The sequence below is a fragment of the Mixophyes fleayi genome, chromosome 6 (assembly GCF_038048845.1).
Source record: "Mixophyes fleayi isolate aMixFle1 chromosome 6, aMixFle1.hap1, whole genome shotgun sequence".
In the NCBI taxonomy this organism is placed as follows: domain Eukaryota; kingdom Metazoa; phylum Chordata; class Amphibia; order Anura; family Limnodynastidae; genus Mixophyes; species Mixophyes fleayi.
In genome coordinates, this window is record NC_134407.1 from 203,018,360 (window position 1) to 203,030,474 (window position 12,115).

At 38.0% G+C, this 12,115-nt stretch overlaps 1 protein-coding gene across 3 annotated transcripts in view; it reads left to right on the top strand.

Annotated features, from left to right (window-relative positions):
- Nucleotides 1-9,722: 9,722 nt before the first annotated feature.
- Nucleotides 9,723-12,115, top strand: part of LOC142095220 (ABC-type organic anion transporter ABCA8-like) — a 100,229-nt gene continuing 97,836 nt past the window's right edge. For 2 of the 3 annotated variants that reach the window (XM_075178107.1, XM_075178109.1), the window contains exon 1: nt 9,723-9,852. The gene's annotated coding sequence lies outside the window, so the exon portion shown is untranslated. The remainder of the gene's footprint in view (nt 9,853-12,115) is intronic. The other variant, XM_075178108.1, reaches the window with a different exon arrangement.

The following is a 12,115-nucleotide window of genomic DNA, read 5'->3' on the forward strand; positions in this document are numbered from 1 at the left end:
GACACAGAAACCAAACTGCCTTTGTCCATTTCTATTAATATTGTACAATCTATAACGGCTGAATTTTTTGGTATTTTATACAAGTGGAGGAGGGCCTATAGAGACAGAAACCAAACTGCTTTTGTCCATTTCTATTAATATTGTACAATCTATAACGGCTGAATTTTTTGGTATTTTATACAAGTGGAGGAGGGCCTAGAGAGACAGAAACCAAACTGCCTTTGTCCATTTCTTTCCAAGAAACAGGTGGAGCACTAAATTTGGTTCGTTTAAGACCAAAAACGTTGCTTTTTAAACAAAATAGCAAAACAAAACCAAACAAAACCAAAACCAAAACACGCAATGACGGTTTGGCAAAACCCAAACCAAAACCAAAACACAACGGTAATCCAGATCCAAAACCAAAGCCAAAACACGGGGGTCAGTGAGCATCTCTAGTGTTTACTTCTGTTATTTTCAGGTTTAATTACATTATACGTATCTATGTGCAAAGCTAATAATATCAAGGCAAAGCATTTTCCATTATATAATTTATAAATATTGTAGTGGCTCTGCTACATTTCTACACTGATTGCTACAGTTCTGTCTGACTTACCTTTTGGATGGGAGTGTGTTAGCCAATCAGCAGTGTTGTCCGTCACATTGGAGACCATTGATTATAGAACAGCAGGCTTCATAACCTAGTTTGGAGATGTATAGTGCTGGTAAGACTCACCAACACTATACATGAGTCAATGAGTCAGTTCATCTCTGTGACATCACAGACATCAGTCATCACTACAGTACAGCATACATCACTGTCAAAGTAAACCCATTATGATCTCATTGGTATATGGCAGAAAACATTTATAAAGGTTTATGAAAAATTAACACAGCTTGGAGAAATATTACATCAATATATTAGGCCTTTGACAGACAGTACATGGATAAAATTAAAATTATGTTGAAAAAAATATACACACAGGACCTTACGCTGGAGTTGGAGTTTTCTAGATACAAAGTTTAATTTTCCTTAACTTGGCAAAACAATATTTAAAAATACCCCTCTATTAACTATAGACCAGATATCTGTCTTGGGGAGTGGTGTTTAATGTAGATATTACTAGCATGCATGGTTCATGCCAAATGAACCAGTTTGTAAAGTTTACTGATTAATAAGAACCACTCTACCGCACCAGGATAATCCTAAATACTCTAGATGAAGGGATATAGTCTGATAATTTATTACTATCTCACTTCATATATTATTTAACATCTAGAGGTAGGTGCACCCACACAAATTGTAAAGTCTAGGGGAAAAACTGAAGAACACCTTATGTGTTTTTAGGGCACTCTAAGGATAATGAAATTATTAAAACATATCCAAATTTTATTAGTATCAATTAAAATAGTAACACTTAATATAGTATTAGAAGTAGTGAAATATTAAAAACAAGTGCATGACATATATGACCATAAAGTAATAACTATTAAGACTGATAGATTAACTATCAGAACGCGCTGTTTCTTCAATAATTGTATATTAATTAATAAGTGGATGCTTAGAGAAATAGAGATATCTTAAATTCTCTACCTATTATGTGGCAAAAATGGGTAAATGTTTTATATTTGTTAGAAGATACAGTATCCTAAAGATACATCTCACACATGGCTAAATTATAGATGTAATAATCATATATTTGCATGTGGAGAGATTTCTCCTTCAATAGTTGGTTACACTATTATATTTCATATATTCAAAGGAGACCTTATATCAAGCCTCCTATTGGTATTATTGCAGGGTTAAATGCTGTATCCCTGCTATTTACATAGATCCATTGATTCTTAATAGAGTTTAAATATAAGGTGGATACATATTTTTTAGATCTTCCACATATCTAATTACAAGAGAGCCAAGCTGTCAGTCTTACTCTCAGAAGAGAGCCATAATGAGCGGAATATGAAAGCAGCTGCCATTTTTGTAATAAGCTAGCTGAGGAATCTATTTCTCGTAACCTAAACCTATGGATAGGAGAGGACGGCAGAATTCTAACAGAACTAAATTCTAAGACATCCCAATATAATAAAGATGTTATAATAGTATTGAACTAAGGAGACGTTGCCTTGATAAACGTTGCCTTGATAAAGCTTAGTTGAGTGAAACGCGCGTCGGCGTTACACTCGCTGCTTCTCCTTAGTTCAATACTATTATTATATATTATTATATTGTTATTATATTATATTATATATATTATATATTATATTATTATATATTATATTATTATTATATTACATTATATTATATATTATTATATATTATTATATATATTGAATTATACACTCCCTTAATTCTCAACTATGCTTTGCAAGCAACCCTTAACAAACTTAAAGAACACAACATTCTAATCACTTCCACATGCAGAGCAAGGAAACTAGCCAAGAAGACAAATAAATGACATCCCACACAATCACTTTTCCTTCCGTTCCTAGGAAATCTGGATTTTTAGGACAAAAAAAAACAAGATAACTATTTGCCAGATAGGCACAACTGGGACTCACCTAGTTGACCTCATGAGTGAATCTCACAAACCACTGACACCAAAGCAATAGACAAATATGTTTTCCTAATCTTACACAGATTTGCATAAATGCTAGCAACTCAATATCTACAAACAATACTTCGTACACTCAAGCAACATTATTTAATTAACCCATTGGCTCTTGTCCAAAATATGCCTCTGTGGAAAGCCATTGTACAACAATGGATACACAGCACCCAACCATCAATGCAGATGGCAACAATATTCTAAAAATATTTTACAAAAATATCCATAGTGAAAAGGTTCCACATAGAGTCCACCTCCACGGATGGGTCCCTGTCACTTCATCAGCTTGATCTATTTCATTGTTTCTGACAATGCCCGTCTATCTAGAGCACGTCTCAATTGGCCATTCTGGGCTACACTCTAGGCTACTTAGCAGATGAATCAGGAATTCAAAGAATAGACACGATTACTCTTAGGGCTAGATTTACTAAGCTGCGGGTTTGAAAAAGTGGGGATGTTGCCTATAGCAACCAATCAGATTTTAGCTGTCATTTTTTAGAAGGTACTAAATAAATGAAAGCTAGAATCTGATTGGTTGCTATAGGCAACATCCCCACTTTTTCAAACCCGCAGCTTAGTAAATTTAGCCCTTAGTCTTAATGGCAGTGGCTTGGTAAGCCATATTACAACAGTGGATACTCAGCACCCAATCATCAATGGAAATTTCAACTATACTATGGCACATCCCTGAAACACAAATTCAAACAATTCCATAGTCAAAAAGTTCCACACATAGTCCACTTTCATGGATGGATCACTGTCACTTCATAAGCTCAGGTGAGCAACAACCATTCTTCTATTTATTATACATCTATATATATAAATGCCTAGTGGCGTGTGTTAGTCTGTCTGTGTGTGTGTGTGTGTGTGTGTGTGTGTGTGTGTGTGTAAAAAATAAAACCAAGCTGCAGTGCCACCTGCTGGGCGGAGTTATACACTGACCTACTAAATTCTTAGTGTGTGTGGAAAAAAAAATTCAGAAAGGGCTGAAATTTGGTATACTAAGATGTTTTTAATTTGTTAATTTAATTTGTTAATTGTTAAAAGTGTTTATAAAGATTTAAAAAATATATATATATATTTCTTGAAGGAGAAGTGACAGTTGGGAGTGGTTGGTGGTTGCCGGGGGTGACAGTGGGGAGTGGTTGGTGGTTGCCGGGGGTGACAGAGTGAGAGGAGTGTGATACTCAGGACCGCTGAGAGAGATCCCTGTGTCTGGATAGACATCTGGATAGATGTGGCGATAAAGATGAAGGATGAGGTGATGGAGAAAAATCATGAGGTGGTGACATGTGGACAAAATCACGTTAAAAAAGGGCGCTTACGTCGGGAAGTAACGCTCTTCCCCTGAGGAGGCCTGGGCTAGGGCCCAAATGCATGACAAGAACCTTTTTAACACCTTAAGTAGCTTGATTTGACTAGAATGCATGAGTATCATGCACGGGTTAACTTGTTGTTATATATTGTTGTAAAAAAAAATTTTTGTTGTTTTTTTTCATTTTATAGATTTTCTGTATTAAAGTTCTATTCTTACAGTATATATACTATAAAACTAAACAACTATCTGGTTAAAATGCCGAACGGACGAGGATACTACATGTAAACCAAAATAGACTGAGCCTTCATTAACGGGACTCGTGTTCAGTCACAGTAATTTATGTAATAGCTAGATTGTTGTCCTTTCATTGAATATTATTGCATTCTATTTGTTACTATACTTTTCAAAGCCACAATAAAAATATTTCCGGAAGAAAAGTACCCCACACCATCAGTTTGTAGGTTGTGTCCTCATTTTGTATCAAAAAGTGTATCTGTTTGGCTTTTAAATTCTCAGCTACTTTATATGTGACAGTTTAAATAATGGTGGTGAAGATTCTAAGGTCACAACGGATACCGTTAAATCAATGTGGTATAATAAATCATGTGAGAAGGAATGACTTGAAAATTCAATTTTTTGAAGTGCATAAGCCTCCAAGTTTCAGTGAGGGGAAGTGTGCCTAGTGATGTGTTCAATTCAAAACCCTGATCTCCCACTGATCAATCTAATATGTAGTATATCTAGAGAGGCATTTAGGGCAACACTGCTCCATCATAATTGTTGGTAACAGTTGCATCTCACTGATCTCAAGCACAATCTCATTAATCGCAATAATTTCAAATGCAGGAGAGCATTACACATTTGATAAAATAAATGCAATGTTTTTAATAAAGCATTCTACTATTATATAGCCACCCTCAGTATCTGATTTAATAGTTATTGGGGAGAAAAAGGCTTGTTTTGCTAATTAAAAACAAGAACCATATTGCAAAAGTGGAAGATATAGATAGTATGGTAGATGTTGGGTACCCAAGCTTTTTTAGGACTCTTGTAGATTAATTACCTGCTGTTTAAATATCCTAATGTAATTTAAAACAGATGCCCTCTTGGGACATTAAAGGAAAATAGTGTAATACTTGAACTAGCCATGATTGTAACATAGTTGCTTCATTTATATTCCAATGTACCCCTACATACCCATACATCAGATAATTGTAATTAATTAGTAATGCTCACTTTTGTGTCACTTGTGTCCCCCTAGGTGCTGACAGATGCATATGTGTGACAACAACTATACATAATAATAAAACATTTTTATTAACATATCAAATATCAAATTCACATCAGGCATGTCAACACATATATGCAGTCACATGCACATGTCTAAGTTACAAGCCAGTTATGCAATAAGAAAAGTGAAGAAGTTGTTTTTTTCTTCATTCATTAATTTAAGCTTTGGTAAATGGGATATTTTTTGGAGGAAATAATCTGCACCACTGTTGAATTAAAGTGGAAACATTGGTGAATTAAAGGAAGATTATCATTCCGCTGCTGAATCAAACCTCTTGTGCCAATATAAGAATTGTATTTCTGTCCTGGTACTTGATAATCTGTGTAATATGCATCCCTAGATGGGCTCCAGGTGACCCCTGTTTATTAGGGACTCTGTGGGATCACTTAACTGCAAAAGAATTGGAAAAGTCTTCATGTCAGGCGCCTGCCTCCTATGACGCTCAGCAACCAGACACGCAACCTCTGGCCGCCTGCTGGACGGTTCTGCGCATGCACGTCCCGTTGCTAGGTAACGGGACGCTATTCCTGGTCTCGGAGGCGGTAGTGCACGTCACTGCCGCCGGTAATTACATTTATCTCCCTCCTCTATTTATACTCGACTCTAGCACCATTAGGGTGCCAGAATATCCCCTTACTCCAGTGCTTCTGTGTGTTACTTGTATCCTGATTACTCCTGTGTATGACCTCTGCTATATTCTAACTTGTTCCTGGTTCTCTCTTCTGGCTTTGGGGATTTATTCCTGTGTCTGACTTCGACTGCCTCTCTTCATTTTTGGATTTCCCTTCAGTACCTCTCCAGCCAACACAGTTTGACCTGGATCAACTGACTCACCATCCATCTAATTGGTTTGCTGTTTACTTTCTTTGAGGACCACGACCTGTGTGTCTCCCCCAGCTAAGCCCAAACTCCCTTGTGGGGGTCCCTGGCAAAGACCAGAGGCACGTTAGACTCCGCACCTCTCTGCAGAGTTGAGCCAAATCCTCCAGTTTCATAAAATAACGTGACACTTCATTGCCCAATATTTCCACTAAAGTAGATTGCAGATATTCTTTGGGTTTTTGCCTTTCCAGATCCTCAGATAGTCCAGCAGATATTATTTCTGTGTAGCCTGTTCTCCAGGTCATCCGATTTATTATGATATGAAGTAGATTCCCTTTTCAACAATTTAATGTCAGTTTCCATATTATGGCTTTTAACTTTTACACTAACACTTTTTTCAACTTCAAATTTTCTTCTTTTCAGAGTTTGCATGTCCTGCCTTATGATGGACAAATCTTCATGCAACTGCCTAATTGTTTTAATAAGGGTAGATTGGCAATTATTTATTGTTTGGAGCAAATCGGTTAACTGAAGCCATCCCACTTACAATGAAAGCAGTAAGAGTAGAGGCAGTAGGGCATGTCAGAAATCAGAATAATCAGGAGTCAGAGTCAGGAACCAGTACAAACAAAGATGACTAGGATCAGGAACAAACTGGAGCAGACGGTACAGAACCAGGAATCTAGGGTGTAAACAGTATCACTAGAAACATGAAGATGGACAGAATATGACCTACCTCAGGGAGAACCCCAGTAGGATCAGAGAGAGCAGACCTCCAACAGTAACAGATCCGCTGATCGCCCTCAGATGTCAAAAGAGCAACCAAGATGAACCAGAACATTGTGGCAACATGTCTATAAACGTACCAAGCTGGGAAACAGATGAAAGTGATCACATACAAATCATATGCAAATCCTAACACTTAATTCTAAATAACTTGCTCCTATATTGTGAAATGGTTACACTGTTTGAAGGAACTGGACTTTACTGTATGATTTGGACTTGTCACTTTTCAATACTCAGACTGGACCTCTAAATGAATTGCAATATCTTGATTGTTTCATATTTATGTCAAACAAAAAGTCAGGAGAGTGCAAATAGTGTAGTATTTAAACCATTACACCATATGAAATACTTCAATAGAATACTGGGTACATTAAATATAGAGAATTATATGAGGACAAAGTCAAAAGGGTAGTCCAGGTGCTGAAACTGTAAGTACACCATGGCTCAATTGTGGCCTAAACCATTATTTCTTCTGGGAAATCTCAATGCTCCAACATGTATCTTCAGCTTACCAAAAAGACCACTATACCTGTTTAGCAGTGGCAGCAACTACTGAAAACTGTGAAAGATGCACACCGAAGACTGTGTGGATTTTTGGCTAAGTGGACATTGACTAAGTGTTGCACATTGCATGAACTTATGATAACTGAACATAATGTTAATTATTGTGTTACATAAGCATAACTAATATCTAATTCCACATCACAGACTTATATATTAGAATCCACACTTCTCTTGCAGGTAATGAACAAAGGACATAATAAAATTTCCCAATCAAAGGTCACCTTAGTGGCAAGAGCCTCCTACCCACCAAATGTGCCTCCTGTAATAATATAATGTCGGGGGAGTGCACCTTATATATGAAGAATAAAAGTCATGGTAACAACCACCAGTTCTAATAATCAAATAATATTAGGGTTGTGGCTCTTGGGATAGTCAAATACTAAACCACTCTTGAATTTATCATTAAGGCTTTAAGTAAACTTTTCTTATTCTAGCCAGCGTTATAGGGGAATATTTACCAATATTCCCCATATGCATACTTACCAACTTTCTTCAGCTCTCTTCCGAGAGCCTGCCAGTGGAGGTGGGCGTGAGGGGGGCGGGGCGCCAAAAATCACGAAATTTTGGCCCCGCCCCCTGTGACATCATGATGCAAACGCATCATTTGACAGCAGGGGCGGGACAAACGCCGCGATTCACCGGGAATCGTGGCGTTTGGGACCTAATTCTGCCCACTTCACTAGGAAGTGGGCAGAATTCGGGAGATTGCCACGCTCACCCTGGAGTCCGGGAGACTCTCGCAAAATGCGTGAGTCTCCCGGACATTCCGGGAGAGTTGGCAAGTATGCCCATATGTCATTGATAAGGATGATTTTTTTTGTCTCAATTTATCAAGAAAATATTCCAGGGGCATCTGAGTATTGCCTAAGGGTTAATTTACAGTGGCGCACGCAGGGGGGGGTTTCTGGGTCTCCAGAACCCCCCCCCCTCCGATAACTTAGTGGCCACTATAGTGGCACTGTCCTATACAGCAGCCGCGAGACTGTCAAAGAAGCGTCCGCTGCGGTGCTGTATTGACAATCCTGCGTGCGCCCCTGACTTACTTCCTCGCTGGGTCAGTCTCTGTACATATGTGCAGAGCCAGCTACATTTGGGCTTTCAGTTCAACTACTAAGAAACAAGTACCATGCATGCTGTTTCAGGTTGAATCAGGTTCTTTCGGTTTCAAAAAGTTAATGACTCATGAATGCAAGATTTATTGTGACATTCACCTTTATTTTTACAATAAACATAACATAAAAGAAAAAAAAAATCAAATACTTGGCTTCCAATATGTTCAAGTAATAGTCAATTTCCAGGACCCCTCTTTCACACGAAAGCTGGAAAAACAATAGGCACCTCTCTTCATCAAGGTCCAGTCATGAGCCAAGAGTCTCTTTGGTTGCATTCCAGTTTTATACTCAGAGAACAAAGGGTCTTAGAATCAACTTTCATATAAGGGTATAAACATATTTTCAGACTCGCTATTGGTACATTACTAATAAGAAAGAATATATTCTCAGTCATGTGCAGAAGCACCTGAGACACCGCCCTGGCATGATATGTGGAGATGCCTTGGTCCAGCCTTTGATCAGATAAACATTTTACAATACACACAAAAAAGTATGAATACAACAAAAATAGAGCTAAGTGGCCATTTTGATAGACCTGTTACACATGCTAAATAGGCTCCTCATGTAAAGGCATGGGGAAGCTATCAGGCTTTATGTCCTTTAATAAATCGACCCCTTAGTATCTAAAGGTCACACTGGAGGACATCTAACCACATTCTGCAGAATGTACTTCATATAAACAATCTATAGCAAGGCAATACTCTGGGGTTCATTTACTATTGTGGACCTGTACCACTCATTATGTATCACTGCAAATCTCAGTGATGCATAAGGCAGTACCGCTGCTAATTATTACGCAAGTGCAATACATTGCTTTTTGCTGCTTAGTAAATTAATAACATTGCAGTTGTACCCACAAAAAGTAGGTTAATGCAGGAGAAATATCTGATTTCTCCTGCATTAACCCCTTTATAAATTATGTGATGGCCATTCTCCGGAGGAAACATCTATTTTCTCTGGGGTTAACACCGAATTGTAAATAGACCCCTCTGTTTTCCTCTTTCTGTTTCTTCTCTCTGTTTTCTCTACTTTTAACTTCAAGAACCTAATAGGTGAGTAGTCAGAAACAGTAAATTGACAGCACTATATAGCGACAGATGGATGACAAGGAAGAATTATTGATGTTAGGGTCAGATCTCCACAAACAGACTGGAAGCTGTAATGTTCCGCTGGTTCTTTCTGGAGTACAGGGACAGAGTTTTGTCAGAGAATCACAGTTTGAGAACTGAGACTGGAAACATGCCCAGATCCACAAAAACATTCAGAAACACCCAGATCGCAACAGAAGAGGAGAACAGTAACTCCAGTCTGAGTGTCCTCTGATATTCCTGCAATGCATCACCCCAGTTGTATGTGATCACCCCTATATCTAAGGTAAGTAAATGTATGTGTAGCATTCTCTGAGTGGTAGAACTGGCAGTAGATGTGTTGGTGGAGGGCTGCATATCTTACAATTCATGGTTTGGAGTAGTTGCTACCAGAATCCCCTCCAAAATATTTGGGACTGTTGTCAGCATATGGCAGATCTTTATTGGCAGCCAAGATGGTGGTGGGGGGGGGGGGGGATTTACTGTGGGAAATGTACAGTGGATTGTAAACACACTGCACAGCGAAGATCTCTCTACACTCTCTGACCTCTGGAAATTACAGTGTTAAAAATTAGAGATGTGCTTTGGTTTTGGTTCTAAAACCATCTTCGTGTTTTGGTTTTGGCCAAAAATCTTCATGTGTTTTGGTTTTGATTTTTGATCTGCATTTGATTAAATTTAATTGTGAAAAATCATGTGGTTTTGATCTGTTTTTGTTCCTACTTAACTATTTATAGCATTAAAATTAATTTACCAGTCATTAGCAGTCTATTTTCTAATGATCTCTTCACAACTGCCACCCCACAACTGAAATGGTTTGAGAAAATCACTGACGCATATATAATTGTGGAATTCTACCTCGTTACTATTTCTTGCTGGGTGTGATACATACAGTTCGACAGTTACATGATCGACGTTTATATGGCCGACCCCTAATATAGACAGGGTTGGAGAATCGACAATAATGACATTGACAGTATTATTGGGTCAACATTTGAAATGTAAAAAGTATTATTAGGTTGACACTTTGAAAGTAGACAGTATTATTAGGTCGACAATTCAAACGTAGAGAGTATTTTTAGGTTGACAATAATATCCCTAACCCTGTCCCAATCCTTATGCCTATCCCTATCCCTAACACTAACCATAAAATACTGTCTTTCATTTGAATTGTCGATCTAATAATACTGTTGACACTTGAATTATTGACCTAATGTTGTCAACTTTCTCAATGTCGACAAAATGAATGTCTAGCTGTCTATCACATACCCTCTTGCTTCATTTAATAGCATGGCAAATCATTTTTATTTAGCTGCTGCAATGATCTACAAGCAGTGGCTGAATGTCGAAAAAGCCCAGAAATTTTATGAGCCTCGGACAGCATCTATGGCATTGACCTATAAATTTTAAGAAATTCTGAAGCACCAAGTGTATTGTGTGGGCAAAGCGTAGTATGTGTTAAAATTCACCCACTTGTAATACACACAAAATGTTCGCTCCGTTATCAGCAATGAGGTATCTGGAGTAGAGTCTTAGTGGGGGTGAGCCAATTTGCTATGACATTCCTGAGATTTTCCAACAGATTGACAATAGTATGTTTTTTTGTGAAACCAGTGAAACAAAGAGTAGCTTGCTGTGAATGACCTGGCATTACTATGCTAAAGGATGAGAAGGTTGATGATGAAGATACTGATACACCTACCTAGTTGGCTGTCACGATCATGTAGTCTTTTGTTTGACCAGTACTGCTTGTCCACATATCTGTAGTTAAATGGATAGTCGGCATTTTCTAGAGACTGAATTTTTTTTTTTATTTAACCTTTCGGGACAGCTGAGGAATTGCTGTTTGGGAGAAATGGAATCGAGAAGGAATTTGGTAGTGTGGACACATGATGGTGGAAATTGGACACACATCCAAAGCTAACATAGCTGTCATAGCTTTAGTGATCCACTCGGTGCAACAGGATGCTTAGTGTCATGCTTAGTTCCTCTTGGAAAACGCTTGCTCCACAGACAATTGTTGTTTAAAGCTATGTTTACTCTTCCTGGTCCCCTTCTGTATAGAATTATCACCCACAGCAGCACCAGCAGCAAGAAAGTCTCTTGGGAATCATGGATTGCATTAGGGGAGTCAGTTGGAATTTTAAAATCTGGAATGCTGGACTAGATACTTATAAAGATGAGGTTGATGATGAAGGTGTTGACTGTGAAGATTGCATGAGGTTGCTGATGCTGGGCTGCTTGCTACTATACACAATTTTCTACCTTTTGAAAAACTACTTCTAACTCACTGCAAATGATGTAACAGGGAGGAGGTATCTAGATTATCAACGCTCCAACATCAATTTATTGTGGTGTCACAAAGGCTATAAATGCCTGGGCTATAAATATTTCCAAACACAAGAGGTGCTTTTTTTGTTGCTATCATGGACATGAGGTGGTACCACTGATGACTGCCTTACTTCAACACGATCTTCATCATCATCCTCATTATCTTGTTCAAGTACAACACATTCATTTTCAGATCCACAATTATCCACTTCACCCTC